The sequence below is a fragment of the Benincasa hispida genome, chromosome 12 (assembly GCF_027475165.1).
Source record: "Benincasa hispida cultivar pf3 chromosome 12, pf3_genome.v1.1, whole genome shotgun sequence".
Taxonomy (NCBI): domain Eukaryota; kingdom Viridiplantae; phylum Streptophyta; class Magnoliopsida; order Cucurbitales; family Cucurbitaceae; genus Benincasa; species Benincasa hispida.
This window is the reverse complement of record NC_143489.1, coordinates 25,782,046-25,797,776: the sequence shown is the minus strand read 5'-3', so window position 1 is coordinate 25,797,776 and position 15,731 is coordinate 25,782,046. Positions and strand designations below refer to the sequence as shown.

At 40.6% G+C, this 15,731-nt stretch overlaps 1 non-coding gene across 1 annotated transcript; it reads right to left on the bottom strand.

The window, feature by feature from the left end:
• Positions 1–3,221: 3,221 nt before the first annotated feature.
• Positions 3,222–3,328, bottom strand: LOC120068633 (small nucleolar RNA R71). The gene has a single exon (XR_005479270.1). It is a non-coding gene; the product is annotated as a small nucleolar RNA R71 (small nucleolar RNA).
• Positions 3,329–15,731: the final 12,403 nt, after the last annotated feature.

Here is a 15,731-nt window from a genome sequence, read left to right as displayed (position 1 = left end):
CCTTTTCTCCAAACCCGTTTTCTAAATCCGTTTTCTCTAAAATGGAGGTGGAGGTTGCGAGAGGCACCCGGTGTGCCATCGACTATCCGTATTCGAATTGGTTGACTTGTTCATGAGCGGAAACAAGTGTTGCATAATCACTTAGAAAAGCTTCGGAAGGTGCGATTATGACACCCCACGACACCCCAGCGAGGCCCCGCGACACCCCAGCGAGGCTCCGCGACACCCCCGCAGGGCCTCGTAGGTCGTTTGGGGCACCAAATGAGCTCTGTTCCCAGAACCGTCTGGCACACGAATTTTTTTCAAATTTCTTATCCTCTAGGTTCATTTTCGCACATTTTCATGCCGGAAGGTTCACGCACAAAAAGTGGGCCTCGGGGGTTTTTTGGGGCACAAAACGAGCTCTATTCCCAAAACCGTCTGGCACACTGCTTTTTTTCATCGTTCTTAACGCCTGGGTTCGTTTTCGCGCTTTTTCGCTCCGAAAGGTTCATGCACAAAAATTGGGCCCTCGAGCAGCTCGCGAGGCCTCGGGGGCCGTTTGGAGCACCAAACGAGCTCCGTTCCAAAAATCATCAGGCACACGACTTGTTTTTTCATAGTTTTTAACTCCTGGGTTCGTTTTCGCATATTTTCACGTCGGAAGGTTCGCGCACAAAAATTGGGCCCTGGGGCCCTTGGGGCACATAACGAACTTCATTCCCAAAACAGTCTGGCACACGGATTTTTTTTCAAAGTTTTTAACCCCTGGGTCCCTTTTTTCAATGTTCTTAACCCCGACGGCCGTTTGGGACACCAAACAAGCTTCGTTCTTGAAATCGTCTAGCACATGGCTTTTTTTCATTGGTCTTAACCCTTGGTTCCGTTTTCGCGCTTTTTCGCTCTGGAAGGTTCGCACACAAAAATTGGGCCCCAGGGTAGCCCGGGGTGCATTTGGGGCCCCAAATGAGCTCTGTTTCCAAAACCATCTGGCTTACGGCTTTTTTTCATAGTTCTTAACCACTGGGTCTGTTTTCGCGCTTTTTCGTAATGGATGGTTCACCCACGAAAATTGGGTCTCATGGTAGCCTCGCAACACACCAACGAGGCCCCACGACACCCTCGTGGGGCCTAGCGACTACTCGTAGGGCCTCGGGAGCCATTTGGGGCACCAAGCGAGCTCTGTTCCCAAAACCGTCTGGCACACGACTTTTTTTTCATATTTTTTAACCCATGGGTCCGTTTTCGTGCATTTTCGCCCCGGAAGGTTCGCGCACAAAAATTGGGCCTCGAGTCCTTGGGGACCGTTTTGGGCACCAAACGATCTCCGTTCCTAAAACCATCTAGCATACGACTTTTTTTTCATAGTTCTTAACCAATGGGTCCGTTTTGGCGCTTTTTCGTGCCGGAAGGTTTGCGCACAAAAATTGTGCCCCGTGGCAGCCCTGCCACACCCCAGCAGGACCTCGCGACAACACAACGAGGCCCCGCGATACCCTTGCGAGGCCTCACGATTCCTTCGCAGGGCTCTGGTGGCCGTTTGGGTCACTAAACGAGCTCCATTCCCAAAACTGTCTGGCACACGACTTTTTTCATCGTTCTTAACCCCTGGGTTCGTTTTCACGCTTTTTCACTCCGCAAGGTCAGTGGACAAAAATTGGGCCCCAGGGCAGCCCACGGGGTCCCGAAGGCCGTTTGGGGCACCAAACGAGCTTCTTTCCAAAAATCGTCATGCACACGACTTTTTTTCATAGTTCTTAACCCTTGAGTTCGTTTTCGCGCATTTTTGCGCCGGACGGTTCGCACACAAAAATTGGGCCCTATGGCCCTGGGGGCTGTTTGGGGCACCAAACGAGTTCCATTCCCAAAATCGTCTGGCACACGGCTTTTGTTCTTAACCCTTGGGTCCGTTTTTGCAATTTTTCATGTCAGATGGTTCACGCACAAAAATTGGGCTCTGTGTTAGCCCCGTGACACCCCTGGCATACCTTGTGACACCTCTGCGATACCTCGCGACACCCTTGCGAGGCCCCGCAACAACCCTGCGAGGCCTCGCGACACCCCCGCGGGGCTCCGTTGGCTGTTTGGGTAACCGAACGAGCTCCATTCCCAAAACCGTCTGATACATGACTTTTTTCATATTTCTTAACCCTTGGGTCCGTTTTTGCGCATTTCAGCACTGGAAGATTCGCGCACAAAAAGTGGGCCCCGGGGGGCACCAAACGAGTTCCGTTCCAAAAACCGTCTCACGCACGACTTTTTTTCATAGTTCTTAACCCCTAGGTCCGTTTTCGCACTTTTTCGCGCTGGAAGTTTTGCGTACAAAAATTGGGCCCTGTGGCAGACCTACGACACCCCAGTTGGGCCTCGCGACCCTGTGTTCGACTACTGCAATTGAATCAGAGAGTCCGTCGCATATCTATTTAATAGTCCCTGTGTTCGACTCTGGACTTACCAGGAACCTAAGAAGGCTTATACTTGGGCTTTGTTAGGAAAACTTGTATGATCATCGCATCCGCACATCATCACATACACATATCATCACACGGTAAACCAACACATCAAGTTTTTGGCGCAGTTGTCGAGGACTATGCTATAGATTGCGCTAACATCAAACCTCTTTAATTTTTGCAGCTTCCGACCTTTGTTGCATTGCCATTCCTTCGGTAAAGGAAGAAGTAAGCGTCGCATGAGCGAAGGACACACACCTGAGCCCAACTATGGACCCAGAGATCGAAAGAACCTTTCGCAGAAGACAGAAAAATAAACGTAAACGACAAGGAAGAGTTCATAGAATGGTTGAACGACCTAAAGAATGAGCAACAAACGAAAACAACATAATGGCAAATCCTATCCTACTGGAAAATGATCGCAATTGATCCATCCGAGACTATGCGTCACCAAACTTGTTTTATTTCTCCTCAGGAATCATAGGACCAGCATTGGATGGATCAAGGTTCGAGATGAAGCCAGTAATGTTACAAATGATACAAACGACATGATAGTTCAGAGGATGGCATGGTGATGATCACCACGCCCTTCTACAAAGCTTCATTGAAATTTGTAACACTTTTGTGTTCCTTAATTTTTCCCCATAAAAGGTTCGACTCACGTTATTTCTATTTTAACTATGCGATAAAGCAAGAAAATGGGATTACTCTCTCGAAGCAGGAAAGATAACTTCATGGGAGCAAGTCATGGAGAAGTTTATGAAGAAGTATTTTCCTCCCACAGAGAGTGCTAGAAGGATGAAATTGATCACCAATTTTGAACAAGAAGCAGATGAATCACTCAGTGACGCATGGGTGAGATTCAAGAGACTAGTACGAGATTGCCCACACAATGGAGTGCCGGATTGCCTCCAAATTGTGATTTTCTATCATGGACTCAATTCTGTATCGCAGACAGCTGCGAATGCAGTGGAAGCAGGAGGTCTGTTGGACAAAACATATGATGAGGCAAAGAACATTCTTGATCGCATCTCGAAAACCCACGAATTTTGGCAAGAAAGCGATCAAAGAGAAAAACCCAGAGAAGGTAACGTAAGTAATGGTGTCATCACATTACAAAATTAGATGAATGAGATTATAAATTTGATGCAAGGCATCGCAATAAACAACTCAGAAACTCGAAGTGGGCAAGTCCATGTGATAGAGTAAACAAGCACCAACTGTGTTACATGTGAAGAACCGCATTCTGTTGAGGAGTGTCCATGAAATCCTTAATCAATCTACTTTGTCAGAAACAATCCTTTTTCAAACACTTACAACTCGGAGTGGCAAAATCACCCTAATTTTGCTTGGAAGAACAACCAACAACAAGGTAGTCAACCTATGGCTCAGAGAGAGGGACCACTAGGATTTTTCCAAAGAATTAACGGACAATAGCAACAGCAAGCTAGCAACTCTCAAACACCACCACCACCATTCCTGGAGAACTTGTTAAAGAATTACATCGAAAAAAATGAAACAGTCCTTCAAAACCAAGCTACATCCATCCGCAATTTAGAAATTCAAATAGGACAAATTGCGGGAGGCTAAAAAATAGACCTCAAGGGACATTGCCTAGCTCAACTAAGCTTCCACGCAATCCAGGGAATACAAGGAAGGAACATTGCAAGGCAGTCACCCTAAGAAGTAGAAAGGCGATGGTAGAAGTCAGGAAGGAGCCTAGCAAGACCGATTCAAAGGAGCAACATGCAATTGAATCAAAGAAACTGTTGTTACAAAATGAGTCAAAGGGGTCCGAGACTATGGAATCTGAAGGTGCAATCACCTCTAAAACACTAGACCATGGAACAGTGAAAGTTCAGCTACCTCCATTTCCTCAAAGACTTAAAAAGAAGCAAAATGATGAAGGTCAGTATCATCACTTCTTGAAAATATTAAAATAACTACACATCAATATTCCATTTATAGAAGCGATAGATCAAATGCCGGTGTATGCCAAGCTTTTGAAGGATATTATTTCGAAGAAGAGAAGCACGGGAAAATTCGCCACAGTGGCATTAACACAAGAGTCAAATACTATAATCCCACCAAAGATGCGTGACCCAGGCAACTTTACAATACCCTACTCAATAGGAGGGATCTACAACGGTTAAGCATTATGTGATCTCGGGGCAAGCGTAAACTTAATGCCCCTTTCAATCTTCAAACAATTGAATGTAGGATAACCAACACCTACAACGGCGACTCTCCAACTTGCAGATAGGTCCCTGGTACACCCTGAGGGAAAATTAAAGGATGTCTTAGTCACAATAGACAAATTCATTCTACTTGCAGACTTTATTATCCTAGATTATGAGGCGGATAAAGATGTGCCAATCATATTGGGACGACCATTCTTGTCTATTGGTCGTGCTCAAATAGATGTGCACAAGGGAGAAATCACAATGAACATCAATGGAAAGAAGCTCAGGTTTAATATTATCAAGGCAATGAAGTTTCTAGAAGAGGAAGGCTTATAAGATTCCAACGATGAACACACTTGTGTTGAAGATTGGGAGTCCAAGGAAGAAAATGAAGAAAGAGAGGATGCGATAGTATCCTTAAAAACCTGCCATGCAATAACAGAGACAGTGAAGAATGAAAAAATGTTGAATCTGGATGAAGAAAGAAAAGTACAAAAACCCTCCCTAGAGCAACCACCTACACTGGAGCTGAAAACTCTACCAAATCACTTGAAGTACGTTTTCCTTGGCCAGAATGAAACCTTGCCAGTAATCATATCCTCTGCATTATCTGAAGAAAAAGAAACTGCGCTGCTCAGCATTCTGAAGAAATATATTAGAGCAATCGGATGGACGCTCGTAGACATCAGAGGTATTAGCCCGACGTATTGCATGCATCGAATTTGGCTTGAAGAAAACCAAAAAGGCTCGATAGAATCTTAACGCAGACTGAACCCTAAGATGAAAGAGGTTGATAAAAAAGAAATCAACAAATGGTTAGATGTTGGCATTATATACCCAATCGCCGATAGCACCTAGGTTAGCCCCGTACAATGCATTCCTAGGAAGGGTTGGATGATAGTAGTCCCTAATGCAAACAACGAGTTAATCCCCATGAGGACTATCACAGGTTGGCGGATCTGTATAGACTACGGAAAGCTCAACGCGGCGACAAAGAAAGATCATTTCCCTTTACCTTTCATTGATCAAATGCTCGATCGACTAGTAGGAAATGACTATTTTTGTTTCCTTGATGGATACGCAGTCTATAACCAAATTATGATCGCACTAGAGGATAAAAAAAAGACCACGTTCACCTGTCCATATGGAACGTTCACTTTTCATCGCATGCCTTTTGGACTATGCAATGTGCCCAACACGTTTCAAAGGATGGCAATCTTCTTCGAGTACCTTGAAGACTCAGTTGAAATCTTTATGGACGATTTCTCAGTCTATGGGCAAACATATGAAATCTGTCTGAAAAACTTGGAGAGAATACTGAAAAGATGTGAAGAGACTAATCTGGTGCTGAACTAGGAAAAGTGCCATTTCATGGTTAAAGAAGGAATTGTGCTTGGGCACAAGGTTTCAAAGAATGGGGCTAGAGGTGGATAAAGCAAAAATTGAAGCCATAGAAAAACTTCCACCTGCAGCAAATGTGAAAGCTTTAAAGAGTTTCTTAAGACACGCGGGGTTCTAAAGACGATTTGTGAAGGACTTTTCCAAAATAACTCGACTATTGAATGCGTTGTTGGAAGCTGATAGACCTTTTGACTTTGATCCACACCGCCTCACCGTATTCAAAATACTAAAGGATGCATTGACTACAGTGCCAATTCTGATCGCACCCGATTGGGCTAAGCCATTTGAGCTGATGTGCGATGCTAGCGGATATGCGATGGGGGCAGTCTTGGCACAAAAAGTAAAGACAGTGTTACACCCCATCGCATATGCTAGCAGAACATTGAACTCCACGTAGGCGAACTACACCACCACTGAGAAGGAGCTTTTGGCAATAATTTTTGCGATTGAAAAATTCAAAACTTACTTGTTGGGATCAAAAGTTGTAGTCCACACTGACCATTCGACGATAAGATATTTAATGACCAAAAAAGATGCGACGCCGAGACTAATCTGATGGGTTCTCCTACTCCAAGAATTTAATATGGAGATAATCGACCGAAAGGGAACAGAGAACCAGGTCACTGACCATTCATCGAGGTTAGAGAATCTGGAAGTAGATCGCATCCAGTCGGAGGTGAACGCATCATTCCCTGACGAGAAGTTTCTTAAGATTGAAGAATTGCCATGGTATACAGATATTGTCAACTTCTTGGTCTGCAAACAATTTCCTGAAAAATAATACATCCCAACAAAAGAAGCAGCTCATTCATGAATGTAAATTCTACTACTGGGACGAGCTAAATCTTTACAAAAGGGGACCAGACTAGATATTGAGACTCTATGTTCCAGAGACTGGTTTCCAGCGCATACTTTTTCAATGTGATGAATCACTCTATCGAGGGCATTTCGAGGGACAGCGCACAGCAGAAAAAGTTTTTCAATGTGGGTATTACTGGCCCACTCTGTTTAAGAACGCACGAGAATATTCCATGAAATGCGATAACTGCCAACGCACTGGAAACATTTCAGAAAAAAAATGCGATGCCAATGAACATCATATTGGAGGTGGAACTATTCGACGTCTGGGGAATAGATTTCGTGGGACCATTTCCATCGTCAAATGTTCATAAATACATTCTTTTGGTCGTCGACTATGTTTCCAAATGATTTGAAGCTATTTCATGCGTCGCAAACGATGCGACAACAGTCTCTAAGTTCTTATAGAGAAATATCTTCACTCGTTTTGGAACTCCACGTGCCATAATAAGTGACGAAGGGACCCACTTTGTGAATCATATTATTAACAATATACTGATCAAATACAATGTCCACCATAAGATCGCCATCGCATATCATGCTCAAACAAACGGACAAGCAGAGGTTTCTAACAGAGAAATAAAGTCGATTTTAGAGAAGGTGGTGAATCCATCGCGAAAGTATTGGGCTATGAAGTTTGATGATGCCTTATGGGCATATAAGACTGCTTATAAGACATCTGTAGGTATGTCACCGTATGCGTTAGTGTTTGGGAAGGCTTGTCATCTGCCGTTCGAACTAGAGTATAAAGCGATGTGGGCAATTAAGAAGCTTAACTTTTATCTTAAGGCTGTAGGGGAAGAGAGAAAACTTCAACTGCTACAGCTGGACGAATGGAGATCACAGACATATGAAAATGCCAAAATTTACAAAGAACGCACGAAGCAATGGCATGACAAGTGTCTTTGTGAAAAAAATCTCCAAGCAGGTCAGAAGATATTACTATTCAATTCTAGGCTGCGACTCTTTCTGGAAAAATTGAAATCGCATTGGTCCAGGCCTTTCATAATTAAGGAAGTATTCCCGTATGGAGCGGTAGAACTGACAAATGAAGATGGGACCAACGCATTTAAGGTAAATGAACAAAGAGTGAACATGTATCATGGAGGAGATTTCCAATGCGAGAAAACCTCCGTGGACTTGGGGAAGCCAGAATAAAGAAGAAGAAACACTTAGTCCCTGCGATTATCAATGCCACACAGTCATCAGGGACAAAATAAACCCTTTTGAGTATCATTTGTTTGTTCTTCTTTCATGAATCTACCTTAATTTCTCCATGGTTACTACTCTTTATAATTGCCAACTCTCTCTTTCATACTTTTTATCTTCTTGATATTCATCACACTGATCGTAGAAAACGATTGTGATGGAGCAATGCATAACCTCCAAACACGCGACCGAGTCGATCAACCCATCGCAATCAAAGAATCAACCCACCACAGGAAAGGATGCGATAAAAAAATGATGCGGGCGAAAAATAAAATTTGGGGGTTGTGTCCTTCCTCGCCTTATCTTATTTCAATTTTTTCACTTCTCTAATTTCAATTCAATATTGCTGAATTCTACTATCGCATCCTCTTTCGTTTGACTTAATCCTGAATTTTTTATTGCTTTATTTGGTCGCCGCATTCACCCTTTGCCCATTATGACTTCAATACGAAATTTATGCTTTTTTTTTCTTACCGCTCTAAAGTTAGATTAATTTCAAGACAATCAATCCATGAAACATTTCTAAAATTTTGCGGTCTACCAGTTTCCCTTCAAAACTATTTTTACGAAATTTCCTGAGTCCATCGCATGAATTATTTTGTCTTTCAGCAATGAGGGCATTGTTGCATGTTAAATTTGGGGGTAGTAATGTTATTCTCAACCTTGTTATTTTTAGAGATTTTGATTTAAAAAAAAATTAATGATGAGATCGGATCCTGCTCGTAGTTGGATGTCCACATGACATCCTTGGGGGCAAGCCAAAATGAAGGTGGGAATCGTGATCAACGTAGAAACCAAATGATAGTAAATCTGCTACCAAATAAAGAGATGGGCATGAGTTTTGACAGAAAAAGAGTGACTTGCTCGTAGTTGGATGTCCGCATGACATTCATGGGGGCAAGCCAAAACGAAGGCTGGGCATTCGAGTCAGTGTAAGATCATAAAACGAATATCTGAATCGTGTAAGGGCCAAAATCACTTGAACACCCCGGTTTGATATAGTTTGAAATAAATCATGCGATGTCCTGGAAACGAGTAAAGGTTTTTTTGAAGATTAAGCTCGCAGTCCCTAAAGAGTAGAAATATTTAGGAAGAGATTAGAATAGAAATTAAGAAGGCATTGGTTCAGCAATTTGAATAAGGCACCTTGAGAAGTCTTGATAGGGTGAAGGAGATTGAAATTTTAAAGAAAATCTTTAGTTTATGCTTGAGGACAAGCATTGTTTTAAATTTGGGGGTGTGATAACTGGTAGAAATACAAGTTATTATAACTCAAATTAGTAAAACAATGAGAGAAAGAGATGGTAAAATAGGCAATATCATGTTTAAAAGCACCAAATTAAAGGGATTGTGATCGCTAATGCTCATCGCATAAAAGCAGTTAATTTGCCTATTTTGTGCAAATACAATGCGATGGCACATATGAAATTATGATCCAAGGGCACAATGCGACAGCAAGCTTGAATTTGCGATCGTGAGAAGTTTCTCAAAAAGTGATCGCATAAAAACCTCGCATCAAGGCGACAACATAATAAATCATGATGGGACGTAAAGTTGATAACGGTCGATTTCGAATTCAGTTGACAAGCCGTTAAAAACCATATTGTTGCAAGTACATTGAACTTTCGGTGACTTTTAAATGGCGCAACAGAGTAGGGAAATTAGTGCTGCCCATCATTGCAATCATTAGTAAGAAAATCCGCTTCACCTTGAAATCTATAAATACCCAATGCTATCAGAGAAACATGGATATAGATACATATACACGGAGACGGAGAGAAAATAAGGAGACGAGGCAAAGCCAAGAGAAATTGCTTTCCGGTCAGATCGAGAAACTTCCAGAAACAATACAAAGGAGAGAAGTCCAACCCTTGCAAGAGCAAGAGTTTGCAAACTGGAACAAAGTTGAAGTGATAAAGAGTAGTGTAAAAGGCCATGGAAAGCAAGATATTGCTTACCTGGCTTGTTATTTCTCAATCCATTTGTTATTTTGTACTCAACACCTTATTTGCAAAAATGGAAACTTCATTTCGATCTATGTTCAGTCTTTCCACACCATGCATGAGTAACTAAATTTGTTAATGGGTTGAGAAGTACTTAGCTAGCATGACTTAAGCTATGCATTTTATGCGATCATATTGTCTTATGTATGCGTCATTCATCATTTGGAAGTACTTGAGAAAGTAATCTAAAAGATAGAATCTAGGCTTGAGAGAGTTGGATTAGATCGCATAAGCAAGAGTAGAAACTTATAAATAAGTTCCATCTACTACTTTCCATATACATTGCATGCGTCTTAGAAATAGGAAATGTGGCATTATGCATTGAGAAATGTAGTACTAATATTTGTGTATAGCATGATCACATGACTTGTACACAATCTTGAGAAATGTTAGCTAAATCTCTTCTCAACCCCTTCATCGCATATTTGTTATAACTCTATGCTTTCATCCCACCGCGTTCAACTCCATCGCATAGAAAAGTCTAAATCAAAACACCATCTACTTCTTTTTCACCACCGCAATAGAATCAGAGAGTCCGTCGCATATCTATTTAGTATTCCCTATGTTCGACCCTGGACTTACTAGGAACCTAAGAAGGCTTATACTTGGGCTTTTTTAGGAAAACTTGTATGATCATCGCATCCGCACATCATCGCGTACACACATCATCGCACGATAAACCAACGCATCAAGTTTTTGGTGTCGTTGACGGGGACTACGTCATAAATTGCGCTAACATCAAACCTCTTTGATCTTTGCAGCTTTTTACCTTTGTTGCATTGCCACTCCTTCGGTAAAGGAAGAAGCAAGCATCGCATGAGCGAAGGACACACTCTTAAGCCCAACTACGACGCAGAGATCGAAAGAACCTTTCGCAGAAGACAGAAAAATAGACGTAAATGACAAGGAAGAGTTCACAGAATGGCTGAACGACCTAAAGAATGAGCAGCAAACAAAAACAACATAATGGCAAATCCTATCCTACTGGCAAATGATCGCAATAGACCCATCTGGACTATGTGTCACCTGATGGAACACGAGACACATGCAGCAGAATAAGGATCTAATTACACTCTAATTGCTTTTAATTAAAAGGAAAAAACATGCAAAAAAAATAGGAAAAACAGTAAATTAAAAAGGAGTAAAGTACAACCTTTGTAGCTCCTAAAAAAAGCTTTTCCTCTCTGAATCTCGACCTGAACTCTTCTAGACCACCACTAGAGTTTACTCGCTATTCTCTAAACTCAGAGCTGGGTTGTGGGACCTGGTGAATGAAGGAATGAAAAGGGGAAGAAATGGTGGTTCAAGGTTAATGTGAGAAAGATAGAAGAATTTTTTGTGAGAATTTTTGGAAACCAAAAAAAAAAAATTCCAAGAAGGAGAGAAAACGATTTCAAAAACCTCTTTTTATTAAATAATTACATGCATCTAATGCATGTAAAAACTCACCAAAATTCAACACCTCACAAAGCACTAAACCAAAGTGGGCTATGTGTCATTCTATAATGTTTACACATAGTCCACTTAAGTTAGTGGGATTATCCAACAAAAATGTTGGAAAATTCCACTAACTCTTAGTCAAGGGCAAAATGGTCTTTTTCTATTTCGTCAAAGTCAAACTTTGACTTTTAGCAAAAAGTCAACCCTTTTACTTTTTACAGTTTTAACCCACTTGACTAATTTTGACCTCCCGAACATGAATCCGCATTCATATTTTTGAAATTCAAATCACATTTGAATATATAGTGCCATAAAAACTGATAGCGATATCGCATATACTTGTCAGTTTTAATCCATTTTCCTAATTCAAACAATTTGAATTAATCCAACATATTGTTCTAAGTTTAATCCATATGAGCTAGCAGGGGGACCTAATGGACCTACAGATCATGGGCTCTAATAATCCGAGATTAACCGATAGAACTCTATAACCTAATTAATCAACATTTGTTAACTAGCGAGTCATTCCACTAAAGTCCCGTAGTTGCACTCCCCTCACTGTAGATATATTTCTGTCCATCTGATATAACCATAACCAGTAAGTCAATCCTTCACAGGTTGTTCGTGGTCTTGGCTGGGTCAAAATACCGTTTTACCCTCGAGAACACTTTTTGTTCCTTCAGTCCCACTGAACCTCTAAAGAACAATTGATTTGTGGTCCAACCAACAAATCGAGTCCCTGTCAGCCTAGTGAGAGGGTGGGGCCCCTTGTTCTAATTCCAAAATCAGCACTTAAGGGAACAAAATATCTATTACAACTAGAGATGGGTAGGAGTGAAGTCCATCTTGCACCCTATGTCCTCAGCTATTTACCCGGTCTTACCCCTGAAATGGGAGGCTTATTGAGCCAGCGCTGTTGAGCTGCTCTCACCTATGCAGATCTAAGGATAATCCCAAATAAACAGAAGTTCATAGTTAGCTCAGGATTAAGATCAAGTTACCTAGGTCATCAAATTTGAATTAGTCAGTTTTATACAGTAAACGATGTTATAAAGCAAAAGTGACTAAGTCGTGGTCCAGTCTTATACAAACTCATTGCATAGGATGCCCCCACTCACTTATCTCTATATGAACGATTCTGGATCACATCGTTTGTACTAACTACAAAGTGGGCCGCATCCATAGTGTCCCCAGAACAAGGTGGCCAACCTTATCCTTATACTATAGACCATTTTAGGCTATATACTCGAACTTGATCCATGTTTTATGTCATCACATAAAGTTCAAGTCTACATTAAATAGCCTCGGGACCTTAGTTTATTAGATTCAAGATTACAATTTCAATAACAATTTTATCAAAAAAACAAAATAGAATATGTTTATCAATTTACAAACTACGAGTTTTAGGACATAAAATCCAAGAAACTCCCACTTGGACTAAAACTCCTAGTGGAATATCACAATGTTGAATTTAAGTGAGGAAAAGAAACATATGAGTACAATAAACACATGAATACAATAAACTAGGGCATATACCCAAAAGTTCTCCCACTTGTCCTAGTTTACAAACTTCATAGACTTAGACTCTGTAGGTGACCTTCAAAAACTTTAGCCGTGAGGGCCTTTGTAAAAGTATCAACAATGTTTTATAGTGTATCCAGTAAGGATCAAATCCTTAGTAGCATACACGAGCATATAGTTCCTCGTTCTCCTAAGATACTTGAGGATATTCTTAAAGGCAGTCTAATGATAATATCCAGGATTGGACTGATACCTACTGAATATCCCTACTGTGTAGCACATGTCAGGTCTTGTACATAACATTGCATACATCAGGCTTTCTACTGCGGAAGCATTGGGAATGCGTCTCATATCCTCAACCTCTTGAGGTGTCTTAGGACATTGATCCTTTGAAAAATGAATTTCATATCTGTAAGGTAACAGACCTCTTCTGGAATTCTGCATCTTATACCAAGACAACATTTTGTCCATATAAGTTGCATGAGACATGGTTAGTGTTCTGTTCTTGTGATTCCGAATAATCTGAATCCTGAGAACATACTGTGCATTTCCAAAATCTTTCATTTGGAACTGCGTTGCTAGCCATTTCTTGATGTCAGTTAGGTAACCTACTTCATTCCCAATGAGTAGAATATCGTAAACATATAAAACTAAGAACGCTATAGTAGAATTGACGATTTTCTTGTAAACACAAGGCTTGTCAACATCTTGTTCAAAGCCATAAGATTTGGTCGCAGTATCAAATCTTTTATTCCAAGATCTAGAAGCTTGTTTCAACCCATAAATGGATTTTTTAAGCTTTACAAACCTTTTGTTCTTGACCCTGTGCAATAAACCCCTCTAGTTAAGCCATATAGATACTCTCTTCAAGATCGCCGTTTAGAAAAGTTGTCTTGACATCCATCTGCCAAATTTCATAGTCATAAAAAGTGGTAGTAGATAAGAGTATTCTAATCGACTTAAGCATGGTAACGGGAGAGAAAGTTTCTTCATAGTCTACACCTTCTCTCTGGGTATAACCCTTTGCCACAAGTCGAGCCTTAAAAGTCTGTACTTTACTGGCTTGGTCTCGTTTTCTCTTATAGATCCACTTACAACCAATTGGTTTTACATCATTTGGTTGATCTTCAAGTTCCCAGAAAAAATTGAGGTATATAGACTCTATTTTGAGGTCCATGGCTTTGACCCACTAATCACGATCCACATCTTTTATCGCCTGTTTATAGGTCGATGGATCCTCTATACCGTCATCAGGTATGACGACTTGTGTTTCTGTTAAACCCAAGTAACGGTCAGGCTAATAAACAACCCTCCCACTATGTCGAGGCATTCTCAACTCTTGAGAAGGATGTGACTGACCAGACGTACTAGTTTGATCTACTACTTTAGTAGATAAACTAGTTCTATCTGTAGCGTCATTGGAAATTTCATTCAATACTAGTCTACTGCGAGGTTGATGACTTTTTATATGGTCTTCCTCTAAGAATGTGGCATTTTTCGATACAAATACCTTATTCTCTTGAGGATCGTAAAAAAAACCACCTTTTGTTTCTTTTGGATAACCTACAAATAGGCATAGATTTGAACGACGTTCCAATTTTTTAGGATTTTACACCAACACGTGTGTCGGTCATCCTCAAATCCTAAAGTGACATAAACTGCATTTATGCCCTTTCCATAGCTCATAAGGTGTTTCTGAAACACTTTTAGAGGGAACGTTATTCAAAATATAGACAACAGTTTCTAATGCATGTCCCTAAAAGGAATCAGGTAACTTAGCAAAGCTCATCATTGAGAGGTTCTATTTCTTCTTTCAGATACACCATTCTGCGGAGGCATATTAGGTGCAGAGAGTTGTGACTTGATTCTGTGTTCTATCATATAGTCTTGGAATCTTAAGTCCATGTACTCCCCACCTCGATTTGATCGTAGTGTCTTAATTGTTTTACCTAACTGGTTCTCAACCTCATCCTTATATTCTTTAAACTTTTCAAAAGAATCAGACTTGTGATGCATTAGGTAAATATGACCGTACCTTAAATAATCATCAATAAACTAATGAAATATTCATACCCACCTCAAGCTTTGACATTCATTGGTCCACAGAGGTCCGAATGTACGAGCTCTAAGGGTATTGTGGCTTCGAGACCTTTTCCAGTAAAATATCTCTTAGTCATTTTTCCCTCAAGACAAGACTCACATGGAGGCAAAGAAATGTCTTCAAATTGATTTAGGAGTCCATTCTTAATCAATCTCTCAATCCTTTTGAGATTTATGTGGTCAAGTCTTAGGTGCCATAGATAGGCATTAGAAGAAACTTTTTTTTTTGTCTTTTATTCGTAGTTTCGGCTATTCTAAACATTTCAGTATTTAAGACAAATTTTGCTTTAGTTGGTCTTAACTTATATAAGTTGTTTTCAAGTATAGCAGAGCAAATTTGAATACCTTTTCTGAAAATGAACGCTTCCTTAATTTCAAAAGATATTTTATACATTTGTTCTAATATATATGTGATAGATATTAAATTTTGTCTCATTTTAGAAGCATACAAAACATTTTTAAGTATGATATATCTATCGTTGAAAAACAACTTCAAGTCTCCCACTGCTTCGGCCGAGACAACCTCTCCTGTTCCAACCTTGAGGGTGATCTCGCCTTCTTTAAGCTTTTCTCAAGAACTATTTTCC